General features: G+C 44.5%; 1 protein-coding gene across 50 annotated transcripts in view; it reads right to left on the bottom strand.

Annotated features, from left to right (window-relative positions):
* PTER (phosphotriesterase related) overlaps positions 1-13,417 on the bottom strand; it is a 157,722-nt gene extending 144,305 nt beyond the window's left edge. For 27 of the 50 annotated variants that reach the window (XR_012417506.1, XR_010577848.2, XR_012417507.1 and 24 more), the window contains exons 1-2: positions 13,310-13,417; positions 12,847-12,972 (exon numbers count right to left, since the gene is read on the bottom strand). The gene's annotated coding sequence lies outside the window, so the exon portion shown is untranslated. The remainder of the gene's footprint in view (positions 1-12,846; positions 12,973-13,309) is intronic. The other 23 variants (XM_065520356.1, XM_074001130.1, XM_074001131.1 and 20 more) reach the window with 2 other exon arrangements.
* Positions 13,418-14,033: the final 616 nt, after the last annotated feature.

Below are 14,033 nucleotides of genomic sequence, written 5' to 3'. Positions count from 1 at the left end.
CATGATGAGTCCTGGGACCCACTGGACCCACTGTCAGTCAGACCTGAGCTAAAACTCTATTAAAAGATGCTCTTCCAGCTACTCATGGATAAGGGTTTCAACAATAATTTTCTTTTTTTTTAGATGGAGTCTCACTCACTCTGTCACCCAGGCTACAGTGCAGTGGCGCAATCTTGGCTCACTGCAACCTCCGCCTCTTTGCTTCTGCTGTCCATTATGGAAACGATGCCCACCTTGCCTTTGATGGTTGAGTGTCGCCACTTGGCCTCTGCCACCTTGGGATCCAATTATTCCCACTGCATTTAAATTTTGTAGTTGACTGACTGTGGTTCCCACTGTAAGATCTGACACACAAAGAAGAGCAATCACAGAGCTCTTCAAGGATGCAGGTGCTCCTCTCACAAATCTTTTTCACAAGGTATTGGTGAAGGACATCTTCTGGGCCCTCCCAGCTGGAATGGGTAGGTCTAAAGTGACTAATCCACTCTAGCATCTTAATCTCCCTAAGCCCTTGGATCCCTTCCTCTACATTAAACCAAGGGAAATCTGGCATTTCTAGCTCACACACAGTGGGTCATCTTTTGTTCCACATTTCAGCTAACCAAACAAATAAACTATTAGAACCTTTTCTAACTCCCTGAGTTGCAACATTAAATGCAGAATCCCTGCTTAGTGGGCCCAAATCAGTAAGTTCAGCCTGACTCAACTTTATGTTCCATCCACCCTTGTCTCACATCCTTAATATCCATTCCCATGCTTGTTCTCCAGATTTCTGCCTATATGAATCAGAAAACTAAAGCAATTCTTTTGGAGTGTAGTGCACCTCCTTGTGGGTCATACTCTGAACCTCATCACTAGGGGCCTGCTGGGGCCTTAGTCTAGTTATATATCTAGAAGCAAATGGGTTTTGGGAGTGGGTCCTGAGGAGAATCAACATTGTCTTGCCTGGCAACTGCCTCAGGAGAGGCCATCATCACTGTTGCCTCAGGTAGTGTATGGTTAATCTCCTCAGACAAAGGGGAAAGGCTCTTGGCAGCATGGGTGGAAGAGGGAATGTTGCCACCACTGGGGATGGGGAAGCTGTTTCCTCTGGTAAAAAAAAAAAAAAAAGGCTCATAAGAGTTTACAAGCTCAGTGTCCCCAATTTCATCTGGGTCTTCCCACACGTCCCCATTCCAAGTTGCTGGGTCCCATTCTTTTCCAGTCAATGCCCTCACTTTGACAGCAGACATCTAATGAGACTGAGCTCCACCTTTCATTGCAGGTCAGCCACTCACATGATAAAAGCTTGTGTCTGATTTTCCGCAATTTGAGCCCTTTGTCTACAGGAGATAAGACTCTCCCTCAGGGCAATCTTAGAAGCCTTGAGGCTCAGTATGTGCTTCTGGAGCTGGAAGTTCGAATCCCTGAACTCATTTATCCTTTGCTTCCTTTACTGTGTCCAGTGAACTTAGTAGTAACCAACCAACTTTATTATATTCCTTTATTCTCCACATATGGTCAAAGGTATTATGTACGGAGTCACTAAACCCCTTGCCCCTCACGAGTGGTGAATCAGGAGTGTCAAATGCATCTCTTTTGCATAACTCTTTAAACAGTTCACACTAAGGACTATCAGCATTCTCCATACTATTAGAAGTAGAGTACTTAGCATTTTTGGATGTCATCAGATTAAGCACTCAACTCTAGAAACCCCAAAACGAACTAAAGAACTCCATCCTTTTTAAACTCCAGCCCGTTTACCAAGTGACCTGAAAGGCTGCCAGTTTTGAATGGGGTCCAGAACAGGAGAAGTCTCTGCAACAGGTCCAGGTTACTGTGCTAGCTGCCCCGCCAATTGGGCCATATGACCCAGCAGATCCAACAGTGCTTGGGGTGTCAGCGGCAGATAGGGATGCTGTTTGGAGCCTTTGGCAGGCCCCCATAGGTGAATCACAGCAGAGGCTTCAAAGATTTTGGAGCAAGGCCCTGCCATCCTCTGCAGATAACTAATGTCCTTTTGGGAGACAGCTCTTGGCCTGTTACTGGGCTTTGGTAGAAACAGAACGTTTAACTATGGGTCATCAAGTCACCATGTGGCCTGAACTGCTTATCATGAACTGGGTGCTTTCTGACCCACCTAGCCAGAAAACAGGGTGGGCACAGCAGCATTCCATCATCAAATGGAAGTGGTATATAAGTGATCGGGCTCGAACAGGTCCTGAAGACACAAGTAAGCTACATGAGGAAGTAGCTCAAATGCCCATGGTCTCCACTCCTGCCTTCTCTCCCCAGCCTGCACCAAGGGCCTCATGGGGAGTTCCCTATGATCAGTTGACAGAGGAAGAGAAGACTAGGGTCTGGTTCACAGGTGGTTCTGCCCAATATGCAGGCATGAATATATGCAGGCATATATATAAATACGATGTATAGTGTAAAGAATATGGACCAAGACCTTATAGTCAGAGATAGTATAGCCACTTACAAAGCTTTCCAATATTTACAGATAAAAACTCTAAAATTTAATACATCATTCTTTGTATAGAAACAACTTATAAAAAATTGTCCTTAATGCTAATGTGAAATCGTTATGTAATATAGTAATAATGAATGTAAACCTATTTTGACCAAAGTATTACTAACACAAAAATAAAAACAGAGAAGTGAAAACAGGTTAACAAAAAAACTGGTGTCACTACATAATGCATTACGAAAATTCCACATAAAAAATATTTTACAGGCTTAGTGCAGGGGCTTACACCTGTAATCTTAGCGCTTTGGGAGGTTGTGGCCGGAGGATCACTTGAGGCCAAGAGTTCAAGACATTGAACTGAGCAACATAGTGAGAACTTATCTCTAAAAAAATTAAAAAAAAAAAAAAATTAGGTGTGGTGGCACGCACCTGTAGTCTCAGGTATTTGAGAGGCTGAGGTGGGACGATCACTTGAGCCCAGTAGTTCAAGGCTGCAGTGAGCTATGATGGCACCACTGCACTCCAGTCTGGGCGACAGAGCAAGACTCTGACTCAAAAAAAATAGAAAAAAAGGGTCAGGTATGGTGTCTCATGCCTGTAATCCCAGCACTCCTGGCCAACATGGCAAAACCCTGTCTCTACTAAGAATACAAAAATTAGCTGGGCATGGTGGCGCACGCCTGTAATCCCAGTTCCTCGGGAGGCTGAGGCATGAGAATTGCTTGAACCCAGGAGGCAGAGGTTACAGTGAGCCAAGATCGCACCACTGCACTCCAGCTGAGGCAACAGAGGGAGACCCTGTCTCAAAAAAAAAAAAAAAAGAAAAAAAAATCTTTTACAATCTTGATGGTCTATCAAAATAAAAGAGAAAGAATTTTAAAATTAAGCCTTTTGACCTCACCATGGCAACAATAACTAGCAGCAACGGTCCATGAAATGTTTCTACTGCTAAGAAACTGTATGTGTTCTTTAATATATATAACAAATCTAATAATTAAATTCAATACACAAATAGAACTACGTAGAATCCTCATGGAGAATATTTTAAACTTGAACTTTTAGCTTGAAATATTTTGATCTCTCTATCCAACTACAGTAACAGGCAAAGAATGAAAAGATAACACTTGGGAGGAATGAACATCAACAAGGAGCCCTGCACCAGCCTGACCAACATGGTGAAAATACGTCTCTAGTAAAAATACAAAAAATTAGACAGGCATTGTGGCACACGCCTTTAATCTCAACTATTCAGGAAGCTGAGGCACAAGAATCGCTTGAACCTGGGAGGCGGAGGTTGAAGTTAGCGGAGATCACACTGCTACACTCCAGCCTCGCGACAAACCAACTCTCTCTCAAAAAAAAAAAAAAAAAAAAAAAAAAGGTAGGGGCGGTGGCATGCATTGCGCATCTATTTGTAAGAGCCTTCTCCCCACCCCCAAACATTCAAGATCAACTATGGCTGCAAGTCAAAGTCTCAGTAATGTCAGTATTTGAAATAGCAAATTCTTTACCACTTATGCACTGAGCTGCTCCGAAATATTTGGCACACAAGAGAAAGAGGAACACTCTTGAAGATGCACTTTACTAAATGATAACGGGGCAAACTCAAAGCAGCACCGAAGCAAAAGGGAATCATTTACATTAGGCCTGACACTTATGCAGAAATGTGAGCGAGACTCACAGGCCCAGGACAACTTCTAATCCTAGATATGGAGGCTGAGAGGACTTGGATGGTCTTTGGCCATGCCATCCCCTCAGGAGGCAGTGTCCTCTGAAGAACACCCAGGAGAGAGCGTGGCTTCCTTGGTGTCAGCCTGTAGGATCCTTCCTCCAACAGCAGGGAATGTTTTTAGAGAAGGTATTGGGCAGAAGGCACTAGCCACGCGTGGTGCATCGGTGCATCGGAGGCAAGCGGCCTCTTTGTAAGTTTCTGTGTTCACTGAATTTGCAACATGGCTAATAGGCTCTGAAATCAAAGACTGAACTTGGAGATACTGCAGCCTGAGAGCCTGGGAAACGCTAACTAGGAGAAAGGCACTGACTCATGGAAGTAATAGACATGTCATATGTCAGAGAAGGATAAATAAAAACATGTCTCAAATAATCTAGGCCAAAACTAGGAAAGATGCTCTTCCAGCTACTCTTGGATAAGGGTTTCAATAATAATTTTTTTTTTTTTTTTTTTTTTGAGATGGAATCTCACTCTGTCACCCAGGCTAGAGTGCAGTGGTGTGCTCTCAGCTCACTGCAACCTCCGCCTCCCAGGTTCAAGCCATTCTCCTGCCTCAGCCTCCTGAGTAGCCAGGATTACAGGCATAAGCCACCACACCCAGCCTCAACAATACTTTTCTACAGAGGGATTGGTAATTAAAACCATACGCAACTTACTATTGTCTAACATAGGCATGCATACCTCATTTAATCTGTCCCTTATGTAGGTATTGACGTTTGCATCACAGGAGGCCATATATTTCATTCATTTATTCTCCTTTTTAAAAAATAACTTTTATTTAAACTTTTTAACATGGACATTCTCAAAAATTCACAAATGTAGAGAGTGTAGTAGAGTGAACCCCTACGCATCCATCACATAGCTTCAACAATACATTTCCACTTAAAACAGTTTTAAAGGGAAAAGTGTTTTACAGCCCATTCAAAACCCCAAGTTTTACCTATACACTCTTATATACCCACGTAATGACCCTCTAATATTTCTGACTACCAATTTACTACAAAAGATTCTTTTAAGGATAAAAAAAAACCCCTATTATTCTATTCTGAAGGAACATTGTAAAAGCTCATCAGAATAAAAGATAGTATGCATTATAGATATGGACAGATAATGTCAAACTGAGGCCTTCTGTGCCTTCACATTCCCCAATATTTCTTTGAATATAAGAGCTTTGCTAGCTGGGTGTGGAGGCTCATGCCTGTAATCCCAGCATTTTGGGAGGCCAAGGCGGGAGGATCACTTGAGCCTTGGAGTTGGAGACCAGCCTGGGCAACAGAGTGAGACTCCATCTCTACAAACAATTTTTTAAAAATTAACCAGGCGTATCCCTGTGCCAGGAGCCAACCTGGTCTTCCCAAAGGGTAGCACCCCAGTGAAAACAAAAGCAAAAGAATGAAGTTCCCTGTAGGTCCTCTGTCCAAAAAAAAAATTAACCAGGCATGGTGCTGAGCACCTGTAATCCAGCTACTCAGGAGGATCACTTTAGCCCAGAAGCTCAAGTGAGCTATGATCACCACCACACTCAAGCCTGGGTGACAGAGCAAGACACTGTCTCAAAAAAAAGGAAAGAGGCTGGGTGCGGTGGCTTATGCCTGTAATCCCAGCACTTTGGGAGGCTGAGGCGGGTAGATCACGAGGTCAAGAGACTGAGACCATCCTGGCCAACATGATGAAACTCTGTCTCTACTAAAAATATAAAAGTTAGCTGGGCGTGGTAGCACATGCCTGTAGTCCCAGCTACTCGGGAGGCTGAGGCAGGAGAATCGCTTGAACTCGGGAGGCGGAGGTTGCAGTGAGCCTAGATTACGCCACTGCACTCCAGCCTGGCAACAGAGCGAGACTCTGTCTCACAAAAAAAGAAAAAGAAAAAGAAAAGAAAAGAGCTTTTTTAGCTTCTTAGGCTCACATCTCTTCTCAGAGACCTTTCTGTTTTCAGTTGATAATATCGTGACAATTATAAGACACAACATATTTAAGCAAGATAAGCACAAGATACCTCTTTATAGAAAGAGCAGATAGGACCACAGCATATTCTAGAGATCCTCTTGCCCTTTTTGATGGTACACCTAAGTACATGAATTCATCATAGTAAGTTTCTGATTCGGAGAGGAAATTTTTTGGTAAAAATATCTGCAAGTTGTTATAGCAAATATTTGGATGTTTGTGGTTCAGACTGCAGGGTACGCTTGATTATGTACATTTTTTTCTTAACTGCTTGATGAACTCTATCCAATTCATTTAATAATATTGCTTCCCTTTTTTACCTAATTCATAAATGTTTAAAGTCACAAGCATTAAGCTCTCCTCCAAGTAATGTTAGTTAAAAAGAAGTTCCTGAACCGAGGACATTCTCCAAAGATGTGTAGTCGTCACTTGGAAGGTCAAATTTAACAAAGAAAATAACTCCAAAAACAGCAGTTTCCAAACAGACCATTACTATTGCAGGGAAGCATTTTGGGCTCAAATGTGTCTCCCCGCAAAATTTGTATGTTGTAGCCCTAACCCTCAGCACCTTAGGATGTGGTTGTATTTGCAGATAATCTTTACACAAGTAATTAAAATGGGGTTGTTAGGGTAGGTTCCAATCCAATAGGACTGGTGTCCCTATAAAAGATTAGTACACAGACATGCACAGAGGGAAGACTGCCATCTGCAAGCCAAAGACAGAGACCTCAGAAGAGGCCAACCCTGCTGACACCTTGATCTGGGACTTCCAGCTGCCAGAACTGTGAGAAAATAAATGTCTGTTGTTTAAGTCACCCAGTTTGTGGTATTTTGTGATGGCAGTCCTAGGAAAACAAATATAGTGAGTACTGAAGGTCATCTAATCTAAGCTACAGAAATGGCCCTTAATGACACCTGGGGGCTCTGATTTTTTTTTTTTTTTTTGAGACAGTCTCACTCTGTCACCCAGACTGGTATGCAGTGGCACTATCTTGGCTCACTACAACCTTCACCTCTTGGGTTCAAGCGATTCTCCTGCCTCAGACTCCTGAGTAGCTGGAATTACAGGCATGTACCTGGCTAATTTTTGTATTTTTAGTAGAGATGGGGTTTCACCATGCTGGCCAGGCTGGTATCGAACTCCTGACCTCAGGTGATCCGCCCGCCTTGGTCTCCCAAAGTGCTAGGATTACAGGCGTGAGACACTGTGCCTGGCCTGCAGGCTCTGAATTCATAAAGTGAGAAGAAAATCTGTCAAAAGAGCTGGCCAGGCACATGCCAAGTCAACCTAATGCTTTATTTATTTACTTATTTAATAGAGATGGGGTCTCACTATGTTGCCCAGGCTGGTCTTGAACTCCTGAGCTCAAGCAATCCTCCCGCCTTGGCCTCCCAAAGTGCCAGGATTACAGGCATGAGCCACCGTGCCTGGCCAACCTAACACTTTTAAACAAATTCTGATGACAATCAGATGACAGCTCAGGGTATGGGCTCTGACCAAATAAATCTTTATTTCAATTACTCAATTACATGGTCTGGCTTTATCTGTCCTCCAAACTGTTAGAGAGCAAGACTGATATTTTTAACCTTTCAGATACGCAAGGAATGTAGGAGATGAGACATGTTGAACTGTGAAGGCATAAACATAAGATAACTTTGAAAATTTATGAAAATTTTAAAAATATTTTTAAAAATCAACACAAATAATTTTGAAAATAGTAAGCCACATCAGGAAAGAAATTTTGTGGGTACACAATAACACAAGGATTTGGTGGTCGCAATGGGCTTTCAGTTACACAAAAGAGCATGAAATTTACAATATTTACCAACATTCTCTTCAAAGTGCTTTTCAGACACCAAATAATTACCCAATTAAACCACTGCAAGATAAGCTGCTATTACTCTGAATTTAGTGAAAAGAACTAATAATTATTCTTTTAACAGTTTCTGTGAAGAAAGAACTCAATGTTTACCATATACAAGTGAGGACATCCCACCCTTTTAATGAGTAGGAACAGGGAAAAAAGGCTGATTATGTAAGTGAATTCAGTGGAGGACAGAGATGACTAAGAACCACAATCTGTGAAAACAGAGAATTTAATATGTAAAGCAGAGACCACCACTGGCAAAAGGCTATTTATGAATATTGCCAATACTTAGCATTGCGGACTGACAATAGGAGATCTTCGGTCATGTCCTGAACAACATAATTCATCACACTAGTGCTTGAGGCAGTCATGTCCAAGCAATTTATCATCATCATATCACTCGCCTGAGTATGAGAGGGGGAGAACTTTGATTGTTAACCTCTAGGGAGACTGGATTTATAGCCAGCGTCCCCTAAGAATGCAGCACAGCTCTGCCCAAAGCACAATGCTCCCTGCTTGCCTTCTGTTTAACTCAGAATAAAAGAGTGAACACACTGCCCCCGGGACATTAACAGCAAAACCTAAGTCTGATACTCTTAGATTCGAAATCAGATAGCCAGGAAATCATATTTAAAGTACTCTTTGAAGCTGCCTGAAAAAAATGTATTAGTCAATGGTAAGTATGGATGATTCATTTCAAATGTCCTTCAGTGACAAAATAATTTCTGAAATGCATCCACTGATAACTGCATTTGGGAAGAATCATCTTTTCACAACTCACCCACGAACATTCCTCTGTATTGGAAAACTTGGAAGTGCACTGAAAATTGTTAAAAATATATAAATTGTTTTTCAAAGTAAAAATGAAAGCCTTGATTCCTATCCCTTCCAGGCATAGAACCTTAACCTATTTTACACTTTAACTCGGTCTGCCCTTACAGAATGTAATTAAACATCTAAATGTCATTTTTGCCACTTTTGATTAAAATCACAAAGCAGACTGGAGCATGATGGGAACAGCACACCTGCCATCTCCCACACAGTAAAAGGAGCATGATTCATAGGACAAGCCTCTTTCAGGGCCCTCCCCGCAGCTCCCAAGGTATCTGGTAAACCAGAGCCAGAAATCCCCACATACAGGCAGCTTATCTGATAATACTCATTACGCAGGCTTGACCAGGCTAGGCCACAGTAACACACAAATCCCCAAATCTCAGGGTCTGAACACAACAAAAGTTTCTTTCTAGCTCATATGTCTAACACAGGAAGGCAGGGGGCTCTGCTTATTGTCCTCTTTCTATGACCCGGGCTGAGACTGCTGCCTCTATCTGGATGGTCACTGTGGCGGAGGGAAAGTGATTGTGACACATCTTTCACTGGCTCTTAACACACTTTTACCTGGAAGTGACACAGGTCACTCCACTTGTGTTTCATTAGCCAAACAAGTCACATGGACATACCTGCGTGGAAGGAGACAGGGAAACGGCTGACACAGCTCTCACGCTGAGCAGGCAGAGAGGTATTTGTACTCAGGCGGTTATTGTTTTGACAAAATAGGTAGAACCACAGAGCCAGTTTATGCCAAATGGAACCAGATATTTTATTTTTCTTATTCTTTCTTTTTTTTTTTTTTTTTTTATTAAGAGATGACGTCTATGAATGAGAAGCCTTTTGTTATAAAAGTGTTATTAAGGGCCGGGCTTAGTGGCTCATGCCTGTAATCCCAGTACTTCGAGAGGCTGAGGCAAGTGTATCACCTGAGGTCAGGAGTTCAAGACCAGCCTGATCAACATGATGAAACTCCGCCTCTACCAAAAATACAAAAAAATTAGCTGGGCATGGTAGTGCGTGCCTGTAGTTCCAGCTACTTGGGAGGTTGAGGCAGGAGAATCACTTAAACCTGGGAGGCAGAGGTTGCAGTGAGCCAAGATAGCGCCACTACACTCCAGTCTGGGCAATAGAGTGAGACCCTGCCACAAAAAAAAAAAAAAAAAAAAAGAAATCTTATTAGGAAAACCTGGACCACTGTAAATACACTAGAAAGAATAGCTAAAGAAAACAGAACAGCCGGGCGCGGTGGCTCACGCCTGTAATCCCAGCACTTTGGGAGGCCGAGGCGGGCGGATCACAAGGTCAGGAGATCGAGACCACGGTGAAACCCCGTCTCTACTAAAAATACAAAAAATTAGCCGGGCGCGGTTGTGGGCGCCTGTAGTCCCAGCTACTCGGGAGGCTGAGGCAGGAGAATGGCGTGAACCTGGGAGGCGGAGCTTGCAGTGAGCCGAGATCGCGCCACTGCACTCCAGCCTGGGCAACAGAGCGAGACTCCGTCTCAAAAAAAAAAAAAAAAAAAAAAAAGAAAACAGAACAAAGCCACATTCGATGTATGAAAAAATATTCAACAACTATCTCAGTCAAGTTCCTAGGGATACTGAGCAGACTAGAGCTTGATCAGAAATTCTCAGTGTTGTTACTATATGGCTTACTAGGGTATTAATAGATTTGAAGTTGGCTGGGTGCCGTGGCTCACGCCTGTAATCTCAACAGTTTGGAAGGCAGAGGTGGGAAGATCGCTTGAGCCCAGGTGTTCAAGACCAGCCTGGGCAACAAAACAAGACCCCCATCTCTACAAAAATAAATAAACAGATAAATATTTTAAAAAGAAGGTATTTGAGGATAAACATTCCTCCTGTATGAACACTTCAAAGCACATGGAAGCAAAGGTGGACGTTTACCAAGCTCCTCTCATGGTATACAGTTCATCATTTTGTCTTTAAGCTTAAATCCGAGAGCAATCTCTAAAACCCTTGCATCAGGGCTGCTTACTCAACTTAAAATAGTCACAGGGATGCTATGGCCAAGCCCTGGCACTGAGTACGGTCATGTACTTCTCCAGATTCTAAATGATCTATTTTTGTGTTCTCTTGCTCTCTGCTTCTATTTGGCTCAAAATTTACTGACACTTCAAAGGATATTAAATTGCATTTTTTTTTCCAGAAATGCTTCTCACTTTAGCCATATTCAAGGTATTTTCTGTCCTTCACAGGGAAGGGGAAATTTGCCCAGTGAAACTGATCTTTCTGTAAGTCCTTCCAGAAGAGCCACTGTCCTGATTTTCCTCCGGTCTCACTAGCCACCTTCTGGCTGGATCCTCCCCTGCTGACCTCTAAAATACACATTTACTGATTTTTGATTGAATAAACAGACTCTTCCTGACTACCTTGTAATTTCAGCAGCAAATATGACCCAAAATTGGAAGACCTCTGAATCTATTCTGGTTTGAGGGCTGTCCAATTAAAACGGAAAAAAACTGGCCTAAAATATCCTTAAATGGTAAAATCAGGATCTTATCTTCATAAATCCATAGATTATTAGATCCACTAGAGACTTAGAGACCACTTAACTTTTTTTTTTCTTTGTTTTTTGAGACAGAGTTGTACTCTGTCACCCAGGCTGGAGTGCAGTGGTGTGATCTCAGCTCACAGCCACCTCTGCCTCCCAGGTTCGAGCAATTCTCCTGCCTCAGCCTCTCGAGTAGCTGGGATTACAGGCACACCCACCACCATGCCCGGCTAACTTTTTGTAGAAAAGGGGTTTCACCATATTGGCCAGGCTGGTCTCAAACTCCTGGCCTCAAGCGATCCACCTGCCTCACCCTCCCAAAGTGCCGCGATTACAGGTGTGAGACACTGTGCCTGGCCTGAGACCACTTACCTTAATGTGTCTAGAAAACATAGGCAGGCCAGGCACAGTGGCTCACACCTGTAATCCTAGCACTATGGGAGGCTGAGGCAGCCAGATCACTTGAGCCCAGGAGTTTGACACCAACATGGGCAAAATGGCAGAACCCCATCTCTACCAAAAACACAAAAAATAAAGTAGAAAATAAAAACTAGCTGGGCATGGTGGGGTGCACCTGCGGGAGACTGAGCTGGGAGGATCACTTGAACTGGGGAAGTGAAGGTTGCAGTGAGCTGTGATAGCACCACTGCACTCCAGCTTCGGTGAAAGAGTGAGACCTAGTCTTAAAAAGCAAAAGAGGCTGGGCGCGGTGGCTTAGTCCTGTAATCCCAGCACTTTGGGGGGCCAAGGTGGGTGAATCACGAGGTCAGGAGTTCAGGATCAGCCTGGCCAATATGGTGAAACCCCGTTTCTACCAAAAATACAAAAATTAGCTGTGTGTGGTGGCGCACGCCTGTAGTCCCAGCCACTCAGGAGACTGAGGCAGGAGAATCGCTTGATCCCAGGAGCGTTGCAGTGAGCCAAGATCGCGCCACTGCACTCCAGCCTGGGCAAGGATGAGACTCCGTCTAAAAAAAAAAAAGCAAAAGAAAACCAACTTGTCGAAAGTCACTGAGCTGGAACCAGAACTAGAATAGGGCTCCACTCATTCTGGGTCCAAAGTTCTTTAAATCAGCAACCCCTCTTACTGCCTATGTAAGGGTATACCTTTAGTTCCTGTTGACTTGTGATGTACAAAGAATGAGGTGGTCTAAGAGTAAGAGCACACAGGCTGTGGAGTCAGAAAGACTCCACCTTTAAACTTTGTTTCCATCTGTAAACTTCCCAGCAGTGGCCTAATCTTTCTGTACCCTTAGGTTTGTCGTTATCACTAGAATCCTTCACAGGGCTGCAGAGTGGATTAAGCAAGAGTGCACAGGACTCAGACATATGACCGCAGGTGATCAGCTTTTACAAACTGTCAAAAAATATAGACCTGTAATGCCAGCACTTTGGGAGGCCGAGGCAGGCAGACTGATTGAGCCCAGGAGTTCAAAACCAGCCTGGGCAACATGGAGAGACACTGTCTACAAAAAATACAAAAATTAACCGGGCATGGTGGCACGTGCCTGTAGTCGCAGCTACTCCGGAGGCTCAGGAGGCTGAGGCAGGAAGTTCCCTTGAGCTCAGAAGGTCGAGACTGCAGTGAGCTGTGATCGCACCAAATGCACTGTAGCCTGGGCAGCAAAGCGAGACTCCGAATCAAAAAAAAAAAAAAAAGCTTATTAAAGGAGGCTTAGCAGGGAATAGCCGCTCCCACCCAGCACAGCTAACCGATGACGGCCCCGGGCATTGCTGTCGAGTCAAAGGGAGCTAGAGCCGCAAGGAACTGGCGCTCTTCGCAACGTCCCTCAAGCACTTAGGGAGAGGCGGCAGGGCCCACGCGCCAGTGGCTTGAAAATCCTTCCTTCCGGCAGGACCCTCGCGCGGAACTCTGCAGCGAACCCCGGCCGCGCGGCCTCCGCCGTCGGGCCCCACTCTTCCTACTGGGCCTATAGTTCCGGCTCCTGCTCTGACTTCTGGGAGCCTTACCTCGGGTACAACGCGCTGCCTTCTCCCCTGGGAACTTCCGCCAGGCCAACGTCCCGGGACTTTTAAGTCTCCCCTCTTCCCTCCCACTTAGCCTTTGGTTCTCTCCCCGCCCCTGGCCCGAGGTCACGCCCTCACCGGGTCCTAGGACACGCCCCGTGGGTCCTTGCCACGCCCTGCCTCTTCGTAGGACACACCCTTCAAACCCTCGCCACGCCCCACCCTGGTCCTGGGCCGTTTCCCGCTGGTCTCTGCCTAGCCACACCCTCCTGCAGGCGCTGTCTGACTGACTGTCGTTTGGCTGAATGAAAAAAATTCGGGGCTGGATCCCCAAACGGAAAGAAACTGTTGCATTTTCCCCAGATCCTAGTTCTCCACAGAACAGCCTGGAACAAGGGAGCATTCCGTAGCTCTTTTAGTTTTCCCCAAGAATAAATCGGAGGTGGCGCGCTGGCAATTTGATGTCACAGTGGGTTCTGGATCCTCATGCTGCAAAGGGAGAACTTTGGTTTTGTGTTCCCACTTGTCACTGTTTCCTGCCCCGGGGCCGCGTTTCCTTCTCTTTAGAATTAGAGTGCGGTGCTAGAGCACTTGAACTGGCCCTGGTGCTTGCTGTGACTGAAATAAACTTAGTGAGTATGTGTGAGTCTGCTGGCAAAACATGATGCTTGGAGCAGCTGCCACAATCAAGAGTCATACCTTTAGGTATTGTAGGGGGCCAAGGGCA

The sequence above is a fragment of the Macaca fascicularis genome, chromosome 9 (assembly GCF_037993035.2).
Source record: "Macaca fascicularis isolate 582-1 chromosome 9, T2T-MFA8v1.1".
Classification (NCBI taxonomy): domain Eukaryota; kingdom Metazoa; phylum Chordata; class Mammalia; order Primates; family Cercopithecidae; genus Macaca; species Macaca fascicularis.
This window is presented reverse-complemented; position numbering and strand designations above follow the sequence as displayed.